The sequence below is a fragment of the Chionomys nivalis genome, chromosome 1 (genome assembly GCF_950005125.1).
Source record: "Chionomys nivalis chromosome 1, mChiNiv1.1, whole genome shotgun sequence".
Classification (NCBI taxonomy): Eukaryota; Metazoa; Chordata; class Mammalia; order Rodentia; family Cricetidae; genus Chionomys; species Chionomys nivalis.
In genome coordinates, this window is record NC_080086.1 from 117434156 (window position 1) to 117448051 (window position 13896).

The window sequence follows — 13896 nt, forward strand, 5'->3', positions numbered from 1 at the left end:
AAAACTTCATGTAGTCCAACCTATCAAAGTCATCTCCTGGAAATTTAGAGAAAGTTCATATGGCTAGAATACTGATACAATCCTAAATAAAGTTATAATTGAAAACAAGTAAAATTACAACCTTTTAGATAATAAAGCATATTTGAAAATAAAATACTCAGAAAGTTGGCTTGCTTGCTACAGCACCTCTTTAAGTTTAGCACTAGGAAGGCAGGTAGAAGGTCGGCTCAAGTTCTGGGCCAGGGAGGGCAAGAGTGAAACCCTGTCTCAAAACACAAAGGCCTGGAGAGGGGGCTCAGTGTTTACGGGCAAGAGCTGCTCTTGAAGAAGACAGGGTTCAAGTTCCAGTACCCACAAGTGGTTCACAACCATCTGTAACTCTAGTCCCAGGGGATCCAATATCCTCTTCTGGCTTTTTCAGGCAATACTCATAAAATAAACCAAAGATTTCAAAATGAGTTTAAAAACAAAAAACCATACAAGCCATAAAAGAAAAGTAGCATAAGTAGAAATGAAAGAGCTTAAAAATGAAGGGACAAGAGTTCAAGAATACTAAATAAAAGGAAAGAGGAGAAAAGATCCAAAAATAAAAGCTCATGTTAAGAAATTACAAGAAAAGAAATGAATATGTTACATGCAACCTTAGGAGACACATAATATGAAAGAGTTAATGAACAAGATGGGGGTGGGAAATGAGGAAGACAAGTTAAATGCTAAACACAAACCTGATTTTTTTTTCTTTTAAAGACAGACATGTAATCCCAGCAACTAGAGGCCAAAGCAGAAGGAGTCCAAGTCTAATTTAGGACTATGTAACATAGCCAGATTCTGTCTCAAGCAAAACCCCAAAGTCAGTGTGCTGGAGATGGGATCTAGGGTCTCCTAGTGCATACTAGACAAGGTACCCCCAGCCACCTGAAAAAGTAAGGACACTGTGATTAAAAGTCTTGAGGGGCTTCCTGCTGGCAAATTCAAGTCCCTACTGGGAAGGTGATGTGGGGCTGGCCTCACAGCGACTCATAAGTCATGTATTTGCCGCAAAAGGTTTCTATATCTACATTTCTCTCTACAACACAGATAACATTTTTTTTGGAATAATCTCTAAAATAGTCTAATAAAATGAGAAGGCATACCAAGAGACTGACTGTCCCATAATATTTAGTCATGTTTGGCAGTGTGATGGCTCTAAGTCTACAGTGCTACCTGTTGCTCCTCAAGTATAACACAGTTTAGAAGGATCTGGCCTTTATTTGTAGACCAAAGTGCAAACTTTTAAGATATGTAAAACATATCTTTTTGGTTAAGACAGCCAAGAACATTTATTTCTGAGACATAATCAGGAGAGTCTCAAAAGCCAATAAAAATTCAACAAGTATTACCAAGTGAGTATCACAACAAGGTACTTCAATTTAGTTGAAGGGACACAGAGATCACCATAACAGAACATTTTAATTAGTGCCCCGAGAAAGGCAAAGCACTACAGCTTCAGAAGAAAGGAGAGCTCACCTGCTCTATGGCACTACCATTCTGACCAGGCTTGGCTCACATTCCTCCAATCCATCCTCCTCAGTACCGGCAGAAACCATCTTTGAAAGACCCAAAGCCCGCTTTCAAAACACCTCACAGAGAACAGTGTTAGGAAGGTAGCTGAAGAGACTCCCATGGCCAAGTAGGCAATAAATGAGTACAGGTGGGCGGCTGTATAAGACATGCAGGACGACGGGGCCCGACTGTCTAAATAAAAGCAACTACTTTTCCTCAGTTATTACACTAAAAGCAACACTATTGCAAAATGCTGGATACAATTCTTTACATTGATTCTAGCATGTAGCATAGGGGAAACCATAAATACCTATAATACCAACACCTGAAAAACAAGTTTCTGTTGGTGTTGCACTTTTTGTTTTGTTTTGTTTTGAGACAGGGTAACAGTCTTGGCTGTCCTCAAAGTCACAGAGAGCCACCAGTCTCTGCCTCCCAAGTGCTGGGATTAAAGGTGTACACTGAAAAAAGAGAAGTTTTAAGGTCAGCCTTTCCCTGCAGTTAAGGTTCAAGGCCAGCCTGAGCTTTGTGGCACCCTGCCTCAAAAAATACAGAACTGGGAAGGGAAGAAGGAAGACAGACATTATGCTATAAATCAGTGTAGGCAGGATACAATGTATTCATTTTTATGCTCTAGCAAAACTGTAACCATTTAGAGCAAATATTTTAAAAAATAATTATAACAGAATGTCATGCTAGGTAACTGAACAGAGAGATGTGGAGTCAAGCAAGCCCACCAGCCACCAACTCACCTACACAGCCTGACAGATAGCTGAACCTCCCGAGTCCCAGGGAGCAGCACCCACTATTTAGCTCACAGGAACAAGAAAGCAGCGGTATTCCCGCCAGCTGAGGCATGTAAATAAGTCTCTCTATCAAGCATTCTTTACAGCTCCTGCTTGGAACAGATCAATATGCAAGCATTTCATTCTGACAAATAACCCATTTTCTTAAAAGACTTCAGACTGTAATACAAAGAAAACATGGACTTTTACTATGATAGATCTGTGTTCAAATACCCAGCACTAAATTTACATAATTTCTCATTATTTATTTCTTATATATGCAAAAATACAACTCTGCAGAGCTGTTGCTGGAAATTATATACTCATGTATGTATCTAGCAGCAAAATATTATTGCCAAGACACAGTAGACAATTAATAAGGGGTAGAAATTATTGCTATAATTATTAATAAATGTTCAGTAAGCATAAAAGAAAGGAGCATTTAGATTGGAGAGAGACGACTCAGCAGTTAAAAGCTCATATTGTTCTTCCAGGAGACATGGGTTCAGTTCCCATGTCAGGTGGTTCATAGCCACCTGTATATCCAGATCCCACACGCTGATTTAGGTGTGTGCAGGTTGGGGTTGGGAGTTCATTCATGTGAACATTTAACGATGAAACAAAGCCACAGTGCAGTAAAATCTTAATTTAAAAGAAATGTCTTCCCACTTTTATTTGTATTCCTTCTTTTTAGATAAACCACAATGATATGTTTTTATTAGTTTCCTAAGTTCCTTACTTCTAAGGTCATATACAAAGTTCAAAATAATTATATTAGCCACCCATGGTAACATACACCTTCAATCCCACTATTTAGGAGACAGAGGCAGATGGATCTCTATGAGTTCCAGGCCAGTTGGAGCTACACAGAGAAACCCTATGTCAGGGTGTGTGTGTGTGGAGACCTCTATTAGCAGCACCATATCACTGCAAAAACCTAGTATTAACATTCTACGCAGCGAATCCGCAAATTAAAGATTATTTATACAATTTAGGAAGAATTTCAAAGCTGGGTATGAGGCTCCATACCCGTGGTCCGAACATTCAGAAGACTGAAGCAGGAGACTCAACAGTTAGAGACCAGGGTTAAGCAGTGAATTTGGGCCAGTCTGGATCTACAACTAGATCTTGCCTTAAGAAAAAGAGGGCCAGCCGGGCGGTGGTGGCGCACGCCTTTAATCCCAGCACTCGGGAGGCAGAGGCAGGCGGATCTCTGGGAGTTCGAGGCCAGCCTGGTCTACAAGAGCTAGTTCCGGGATGGGCACCAAAGCTGCAGAGAAACCCTGTCTCGAAAAAAAAAAAAAAAAAACAAAAAGAAAAAGAAAAAGAGGGCCAGCAAGATGGTTCATCCAGTATAAGCACCTGTCACGTCCCGAGGACTTGAATTTGACTCATGAAAATCAATTCCCCCAAACTGTCCTCTGGCCTCTGTGCATGTGCCCGTTCTTCCCCATGTGTCTTCCCAGACATGTATTTTCACTCATCAATTTAGAATCATTTCTCAAACAAACCAAACAGACTTCTGGGGGACAAAAGAACCAAATGCACAGGATACGGAACAAACTATCAGGAAGGCAAGATGTGCTGGAGAGATGTTTCAGTGGCTAAAAGTGTCTGCTACTCTTGCAGAGGAGGAGGGTTCAATTCTCAGCAACCACACTGGGCAGCTCACAACTACTTGTAATTCCAGGTCCAGGTGATCTGACACCCTCTCCTGGCCGCCTCAGGAATGTGTGCACACACACACAAAATAAAAACATTTAAAGAGGCAAGAAAATTTTTACCTTCTTTAACACCTGAAAACATCTTGCATGGTAGCATACACCTGTAATCCCAGCACTCAGCGGCAAGTCGAAACAGGAGGATCAGGAGTTCAAGGCCAGCGTCAGTACACAATAGGCTCTCTAGGAGTTGCAGGCCAGCCTGATCTACATAGCAAGTTCTAGGCCAACCAAAGCTACATAGGAGACCTTGTCTCAAAAGTGCAGAGGCAAGAGGGTCACTCCAATTTCAAAGCCAGCTAGGATCACATAGTGAGAGCCTTTTCAAAACACACACACACAAACACACACACCAGAACAACAGTTAAAACTATTGTGGTAACTTCTCAGTGTAATTTAGAAGAATGAAACTGCTGACAGCAAAAGGACAGCTATTTTTATGGCGCACATACTAAACTTTTATGACAGCTTACAAACAGCCATTTAAAGAGCTTTATTTAGACTTTTATGGTTTTAGTAACTTTGTATTTATAAATCTTAATGAAATAAGAACACAGAGTAAGACAGTAAATCCTACTTTATGATTGAATCAAATATACTCCTGGGGTAAAACGATGTCTTTCTTGCTTGAAACCCCAGTCTTACCACCTAAATTCAGTAGAGGCTCAAAAGCACTGGTCCAGGTTTAATTTTATTTTAATGTAAAGGAAAATTAGGTTGAAGGAAATTTTTGAAAAAAATCAATCAAAATTGGGTCAAGGCCTGTGAGCATGAAATATACTTAATATTTACTTCCCAAGTAGATCTGCTATGGTATGGGGTATGGAGAAGTGGATAAGATCGTGTACACACACACACACATAATAAAATCTGACAAACAGATCATAATCAGTGATGAAGGTTATCTAAGGTACTCTTAATATACTCTAAGACACTTTACCTTCCTCCCTAAACCTGTAAGCCAGGTCTCATCATGAGAAGGACATCAGGTAAATCTCAACTGAGGGACATCTATAAATTTCTGATTAGGTCTTAAAGCTGTCATGTCATCAAAGCCTGAAAAAACTGTAGTTATGGTATAAAAAGGGACACTAGAGAAAAATTAGAGAATTCTGAATAACACATTTAATAGTAATGTAGAGGAAACCTGTTTCCTTAATTGTGACACTGTACCAACAACTGGAGAAACTGGGTGAGGGTTTTGCATGTTTCCTGTACATGCAAAACTGTTCTTACAGTGTGTTTAAATAAAAATTAAATGAGGATAAATGTTCTTCCGGTCTGTTTGGTGACAAGGAAGTGACAGTATTCTGCTGTAGTAGAGCCATCAGCACTGACACTGTGTTCATTACAGACTCCATGTGACCAAAGCAAAGCCATGGCTCTAGCTTCCCAAGCAGCTTCTTAGTCCTCAGCACTTCAGTTACTGTCCTTATGAAAATTCACACCACCAGCTGCCGCCACAGACTCAGCCTGCACCCGCACCCTCTTCCTAGAGGAAATGAGACCATATGGGAGGAACTGGGGAGAGCATTACTAAAGGAAAAAGTAACTGAAGTTAAAGAGGATGGTTACTGACAGACCATATGTAAGTTCAGAATTGGTTCCTTTCACACCTTTAAAGACAGATCTATTTATCTTCACACCTCATACACAAAATCCTACTTTTTCTTTATTCAGACTAGCTAGAGAGTATAAGGCTCTAATGGGTGGTCAAGCCTATAATCTAGGGTGACAAAAGCTAAAAGACAGTGAAACATGAAGGAATTCCTCTTGGTCAGTATTATTCACTCCTCCTATAATACAGGCTGACACATGGCTACCCAATATTTATTTTTTTATTTTGTTAAGTCAAGAGGCAGTAGAGAATGCTATAGCTATATGCTCTTACAGAAGGAAAAGAAATTACAGTTGAAAGTAAAGATGGGTCTAGAAGTCTATGATTCCAAGGCTCACAGAGCAATCAGCATTTTAGTTAGACCTAAAGTTTGAATGTCCAGGTATATTTCCAACCAATAATCAGTTATTGTCAACATAGATATAAAGTAAGTTGTAGTACCACACTGAGGGGTAAATAACTAAGTTTCTACACAACAGTGGAACATTAAGATGGAAGAAGACTGGAACCAAAGTGTGAAAGTTAAGAAAAAACTCATATTCATGGTTGAGTTTTAATAAGAGGGTGTGGCCATTTGGGTGACATTATCTGTGGGAGGGTCATGGAGGCAGCAAGGCAGTTCCCCCTTAGAAGGTGATAGCCTTCCTTCTCCCGGAGGCCTCTCCATCCAAGTTGCCTACAATCTCCCTCCACGGCTTCTTGCAGCTCCTACCCTCATACAGTTAGCTCCAGAATGTCTCAGCTGTGAACTTTCCTCGCAACCCAAGAAAAAGATCAGATCTAGGTATCTTTTTCTTCTCTAAAACAGTAAAGCCCTGAACTCTCAAAGCTGTTTTTCGAAGACCTTTGTATTTACATAAAACCCAATTATTAAATTACACAATCGAAGCCTTGACCCAAAAAACCAAACCAAACAAACCCCCAAACCATTCTTGGGTTTTTAAAAAAAAAAAAAAAAAAAAAAAAGATTATATGAATTTGCGTGGGTATAGAGGTGGGATTGGTTCTACGGAGTTTCACTGTATGAAATTCTTAAAGAATAAAATTATTTTAAAAATACTCATTCTTTTGAATTGCTGAAATACACAGCAACAAAACCCACATAAGCCAAGTGTGGTTGGTGTACACGGTAACATCAGCTCCTGGGAGGCAGGCAGGTCAGGTGTTTAAAGCTGTCCTTATCTACACACCTTGGCTCAAACAATCACGACAAAACCACATGCGCTCATCCATGGTGGTGCACACTATTAATCCCAGCATTCAAGATTCAGAGGCAGGTGGATCTCTGGCAGAGGCAGGCCAGCCTGATCTACAGCAAGTTCCAGGCCAGCCAGAGCTAAATACAGATACCTTGGTTCAAAACAACAAAAGACAGTGAGGCAGGAGGGTCCCTCTAATTTCAAAATCAGGACCACATTGGGGGTAGGGGGAGCCTTTTCAAAACACACACACTGAGAGAGAGGGAGGGAGGAGGGAGGACTTCCAGTTTGAGTACTATTAGATCTCATCACAAATGACCTAAGTTCTAACTTGCAGCACATGGTTTTGGTCTTTGGCTTTACAGAAATGTCTACCTCTTCAGTTCATTTACTCTGCTTTCTCAACAAGCACTGCTCGCAGGGGTCAGCACACACTCATTTTCAGTTCCGTTTTCTTCTCTACAGTAGCAAGCCCTACAGCACCTCTTCAATACCTTCATTAACTTCACTCTGCACAATCATTACAGAATAATCAAAATTCCAGTATACAGAGTTGGAATGATTTCTCTTCACAATTCTTTACAAATCTAAGGTGTTTCCTTCCTATGGCTCAGCAATCAAGTAAAACTAAGTATAATAGAAACATGTAACAGAAACAAAAAAATTGTCAAAGCAATCAAAATATGACGTATTGGTATCTAGGAATGTACAGACATTTTAAAAATTTACTCTCCAAAAGTTTATTTTTATAACTTTATTTTCCCTTTCACCTTTATATATTCTAAAAAGTAATTTTCGACTTAAGATGAATTCTTTTCATATTAACTAACATCCCAAATTTGACTGCATACAAATCAGACTGGTATTTATCCCTGAAAAGGTATTTTCATTGCTAATCTATTTAAAAAGAAAATAAATTATTTTTTATAAACTCAAAACAACACCAGAATGTGATCATTTCACATTCACTGGAAGCTCTCGTTAATGGTTTTAAAATTCAAACTCGAGAGTCAAGATGCCGTTCTACTCCTATCACTGAGATAACTAACACTGATGAAATTTATGACTCATCAAAGCTGCAGAGAACGGCAGAACTGCTCATAGACACTTTACCAGAAACGCAAAGTAAAACCACTGGACGATTCAGGTGCAACACCTAGACTCGGTCGGTTTGGCTTTGGTATCAGCGCACCAAGGGATATCTGAAGCGGAGACCAAGACTAAACCATTACAAAGCCCCTGCTACCGGAGAAGCCTCAAGCCCTCTGGCCGCTAGGGCACTCTACTGCACTCAGCCGGCCACGTGGCTGTCACAAGCAGAAGACAGGAGAAAGAGCACCAACTAACCTGGAAATAATTAACCGCTCACATTGGAGTTGCTGCGAGCAGGAAAAAAAAGTCTTGTCATTTATCTGTACTTAGGACTCCCCCCACCCCACCCTGCATCACCTATAAGATGAAAAGGAAGATTTTCAAGCAGAAACCAAGTACAAGAGTGCGGTTTTCCTACAAAACAGCACCCCAATTCGCCTGAGGTGCGGTGGGAAGAGGCTTTTTTTTTTTTTTTTAAATGCAAGAGGGCAGCCTGGGGCGGAGTTTGGAGTGAAGAGAGAGCACCTCGCACATGGATTACCTCCCCCCTTCTCCCTCCGGGTGCTGGGCTCCAGGCCACTGGCCGCTGCTCACCGGCCAGCTCCCAAGCTCAAGGCCGTCGAGCACCGCGGACCTCTTCCGTCGGGGCCGAGAACCCAAGGGCAGAAGTAGCCTCGGCCCCAGAGGAGATGGCGAACAGGAAGTGTCCATATTGCAATGCTTCAACAGTCCAAGTCCCAACCCACCCGGCCAGCTACCCCCGGGGGCGCCAGCCCGAGGGGCGGCGAGGAGCAGAGCCGGGGTCGACCACCCCACATCCGGGCCCCCGCGCCCGAAGTTCACGCGGGTCGCGCCCCGCTCCTCCTGGGCACTCCTCCGCCGGGCCCAGCCATCCCGTCCGGGGCCGGACCCGGACTCCACGCCGCGCGCGTCCCGCTCCGATCGGCGACGTGGCGCAGCTTCCCCGGGTGCTTGGAGCAACTCCCCAGTAGCAGGCTTCAGCCGAGCGCGCCCCAGCTGTCCTGTGGGCTTGCCCACTGTGGCTTGGGCCGCGCGACGCCCCCTCCGGACGGTCATTACCTCGGGAGAAACTCAACTCCTCACGGGGCCGTGCTCGCCTCAGTTCCACACCCCCGGGAACCCACGCTCCGCCCGAGCCGCGCGCCGGGAACACCCCCCCGCCGGGCGCCAATTCTTCACGGGACAAAAAAAAAAAAAAAAAATGTCCCGGCGCGTCACGGGACAGCCACCTCCGCGCCCCACGCCCTGCGCCGCCGGCCGCACGCGCTGCCTCCGCGCCCGCGCCACTCGGCCCCGGGAACTCACCGTCAGCTCAAGCCGCTGCGAAAAGGGAGGCGGGGGTCGGGCCGGACCAGACACAATATGGCAGAGCACCGCAGCTGCTCCCGCGGCTCCCAGGAGCCGCCTCCGGGACACCCAGCCGCGAGCAGGCAGCGGCAGCTGCGGTGGCGGCCGCCGCAGCACCACATCCCCCCCCCCCCCCCCGCTTCCTCCACCTCCTCCCCGCCCCGCTGCCATGGCAACGCGGCGCCAAGGCGCTTAGCCCCGCCCCTCCTTCCGTCCCGCCTCCCGCGGCCCGCCCAGGCTCCCCTCCCGCCTGCTAGCTGGGCGGCGGCCGCCCCCTCCGGGCTGCCCTCAAGGAGGGTGGGGGAAGGTGGCGTCCGGAAGGGCGGGGCGGGCTCGGAAGGCCGGGTGGGGACGCTGGGTATCGAAGAGGGGCCGAGCGGGCGGGAAAATGAAAAGCCCTCGCCTGTCCCGGAAGGACCTATGGGAGGGCTACGGAGGCGCGGCGCGGATGCTGAGTGGACGGGCTGGCGCGGGACGAGCGAGGGTGTCCTCCTGCGACGAGTGTGCCGGGCTGCTGCGACGGCCAGCACAGCCCTGGGTTCGTTCCATTTCCCCTAAGACTTGTCACTATTGGTCAGGCTTTCAAAGTGTTGGAGGGATCAGAAAGCTGTATTGGAGATAGCGTTAAGCTCCTCTCTGAAACGCAATGGAAACTCTTGTAGCACGGGTTTTTTTGTTTGTTTTAGGGGGACACGTGGATTTTGTAATCAGATCAAAATTTTTTACTAAAGTAACACTTATTATGGGACTGTCGCAAATAAACAAAAAGCAAAACAAAATTTAGAGTCCTCACTAATTTGGATAGTAATGAGGGCTTTACATGTATTGCCTTTACAGATACAGTGCTGCTAGATAAAACTGGAGTGCTCAGCTAGATCTGAATTTCAGACAAAGGTAGAATAATTTTTAATATCAAGGACATTCCCTTTGAAATATCATTCCTGGTAGTTTTGGCGAATTGCCAACTCTATACTTTTAAGGAATTCCCCTGACAGAAAAGGAAACCGAAGCCTAGAAAAGTGGCGTATCAAATGGCGGGTGGTGTACTTTTATATCTTAGAACTGAGTAGGATGAGGCAGGAGGATTGCTGAGATTTCAAGGTCAGCCTGGACTTCACATGGAGCTTCTGCCTCAAAGAGAAAACTGGGTATCGTACCTCACACCTGTAATCCCCGAATCTGGAAGGTGGACATAGGAGAGTCGGGTGTTTAAGGCCATCTACACACAGATTAAGGTTTTTTTTTTTTTTTTAAAAAAAATCGAATATATGCTTTTATAAGAAGAAGCAAATCTATGACTTCAGTTCACTGTTGTTATTGTGAACCTGGAAATTAAATCCTTCAATTTCCACGTCCACTTCTTTAAAAATTATACTACTAATGCTCATTTCACACAGATGAGTGAATGACGAGAAAAAGTATCAGAACAGACATCGTCTGCTTGTGTATGCACAATAGAACTTCCTTTGGTTCCTGATGTTGTCCAGATAGTCAGTATGTCTCAGGCTTCGCATATAAAGTGAGCTCTGGAGCAGGCTACCTAGCTGTGGGATTGACAGAGAAACAGAAGTATAGGCATCCTGATATAGAACACAAGAGTCTTGATTCCCTCATTCCACAGATGAAACGCCATTCCCACAATTAGAGTCGTCCACCAGTTCCTTGTTCCTCCCTTACGATGCCCTGGAGAGCCCCAGGTATTTTCACAGTAAGAAACCCCAAGGAAATGTAAGATGTACTTTTTAGCTGGAGCTGAATTCACTGCTAATCTTCTCTCATAGCCATCCCGTTGCCCCTTCATGTGGACAAAATGAAAGAAGTTTCCTGCAAGAAGATGTAGAAGAGAGAATGCACAGGGAAGAAGGAAGGGAAGGTGGTGGCGCACACCTTTGATCCCAGCACTTGGGAGGCAGGGGCAGGTGGATCTCAGTGAGTTCGAGGCCAGCCTGGTCTACAGAGTGAGGTCCAGGGCAGCCATAAAGAAACCCTCTCAAAAACAAAACAAACAAAGCCACAGCTTCAGTACCTCCATTGTGGTTATCTGTTCCTGACAGATATGGACTAATATGGTATTTGATATGTAGAGTGAATTTTAGTTCTCTTTTTCTTTCATTGCTGTGCCTATTTTAAAGTCAAATAGCTAAACACTTCCTGAATCACAGAATTTCAGAGAAAAATCACCTCAGGAATCAGTCTACCATAAAATAAACCCACAAAATGTATATACCTTGTCCAAGATCAAGTAATGAATCTTCTGTGTCATCACCCATGAAACCCTCTTTGCTGATCCTCGGCAGTGACCGATACCACCCTGGGAGGCTGGCACATCTATACAGCCCCAGCCTGTAAAGCTCAAGACTGTTACAATCTGTTACATTCAGCTCAAAGTCCGGGGAGCCTTGGATATGGAGAGGCTAATTTAGAGGACTTTGAACATCCACTAAGGAAAAGCACTGATTAAAGGTAATGATGATCCAGAGGGAACAGCTTTCCCCTTGAGTTTAGCAGAATAAGCAGCCTGAAACTCTTAACTCTTTACAAATAAAGAGCCCTGGGCTTCAAGATTTTTTGTGGAGCTTTATTCTTTCTCCAGAATACTTTTTTTTTCTGTGCATTTTTTAAACGTAATTTTTTATTGGTTCTTTGGGAATTTCATTTTATGCACCTAATTCCGCTCACCTCCCAGTTACCCCGATGTTATCCCCACACCACTGCAGTGCCCCCGGAAAAGAAAATTTTAAAAAATCAACCCAAAATAAAGCAAGAAAACATAAACAAGAACAAAACAAACAAAACATCTTCTCTCCTGCCCCTCCAACACCTCTTCATTCATCCTGGTGGCATTGGGAGTGGTGTTATCACATAGTACACCCTTTTATCCAATCAGTTTTAGTAGCAAACGTTCACTGCACCGAGCCACTGGTCTGGTTCAAGGCCTCTGGTTTCTGGTATACCATCATCACTGGATCCTTACCAGAACTCCTCTGGACCATCCCCACTGCCACCCTGAGCCATGGAGATCCTGTGGGTATTGTTGCATAGGACCAGGACAGCTCCAGCAGGTCTCAGGGTAGATGTTAGGATGGGCCACCCAAGGCCTGGCTGTGGGCCTGCGTGGTAGCTGAGCTAGGAAGGCTGGGCCATTGGGGCCACCCACCTCCAATGAGGGAATGTGTTATAGAATATTTAACTATGTAGAGATGTGTGTTGCATTTGTTCATGCAGTGGAGTATTACTTTTAACTGTGTAAAGGTGTGTTACATTTGTTTCTGCTCCATGTGTTTAATTATGTAAAGATGTATTGCTGTTTACCTTGCCTGCCTAAGGCACCTGATTGGTCTGATAAAAAGCTGAGCTGTTAATAGCTAGGCAGAAGAGGGATAGGGAGGGCTGGCAGGCAGAGAGGATAAATAGGAGAAATCCGGGCAAAAGAAGAATGAGAGGAAGAAGAGAGGAAAGGACGAGGGAGGAAAAGAGGGAGACACCTGGAGCAGCCAGGGAGACACCAGCGCAGACACAGAGTAAGACATACAGAAAGGTAAAAAGCACCCGAAGTAAAAGGTAAATAAAGAGAAACATTAGAATAAGCGCTAAGATAGGGCTAGCATTCATAACTAGTAAGTCTCCATGTCTTGATTTGGGAACTGGTTGGTGGCCCAAGAGAAAGCCTGGTACAGGGGTGGAGCCAGCTCCCTTATGCCCAGCCATTATATTCTCCCTTGCCTGTGCTAAGAGGTCAGCTCTCTTGATGCAGTGTCCAACAAGGGACAGGGCCAGCTTTCCCTGGGCCAGTGAAGGGCAGGGCCAACTCAGGATGACCCTCTGATATCATTACATATGGTCCTATGCCCCCTGAGGTGAATGGGCCACAGACATTAACACAGACCCCAGTTGCAGCTGGACCACAGACCCAGAAATGGCCCTCGGTAGCAACTTGAACCTGGACAATATCCTGGAAGCATTGGTCACTCCGATTGGAATGGTTTTGGTGGCAGCATGGCCCCTGACACTAATAAGGTCTCAGGTGGCAGCCCCAACCCTGGGTTTCAGTGAGACCTTTGGTGGCAATACAAGACTTCAGCATAAACACCAGCCATGGTAGGACTGTGAACACCAACACAGACCCCAGCTGCAGTAGGACCAGGGACCCTGACACAGCCCCCAACTGCAGCTCTGGTCCAGAAGTCACCATGGCAGTGGGTAGTCTACAATACTTCTGTTCTGTGATCCTATGCCTGGGGAGATAGGAACAAATATCTACCACCCAGATAGGGGACAAATACAGACCATCAAAGTGCAACTTGTTGAAGCAGCATGTTATATCGGGGTTACTTACAGGAATGTGGGTGTGGGGGAAGCTACTTGCAGGAACAGAAGTGACTCAAAGAACAACATCACCAAAAGCCCACTCCAGCTCACGACTCATGAAAGCTGGAAATGGGGGAACATGCACACTCTGCAGGCAGCTCAATGGGTTGGAGAAAGCCCTTTCCAGGCAGTTCAGTGGGTCTCTGCTACTTCAAGGCAAGTAATTTGGGCTAAGCCAGTTCTAAGCCCCTTGTTTGGTCTGA

General features: G+C 44.8%; 1 protein-coding gene across 3 annotated transcripts in view; it reads right to left on the reverse strand.

Moving 5' to 3' along the window:
• The window catches only part of Foxn2 (forkhead box N2), a 49285-nt gene extending 39839 nt beyond the window's left edge, over nt 1–9446 (reverse strand). Inside the window, exon 1 of one of the 3 annotated variants that reach the window (XM_057779403.1) lies at nt 9284–9446. The gene's annotated coding sequence lies outside the window, so the exon portion shown is untranslated. Of the gene's footprint in view, nt 1–8551; nt 8612–9037; nt 9083–9283 lie in introns of those variants that run through there. The other 2 variants (XM_057779411.1, XM_057779420.1) reach the window with 2 other exon arrangements.
• Nucleotides 9447–13896: the final 4450 nt, after the last annotated feature.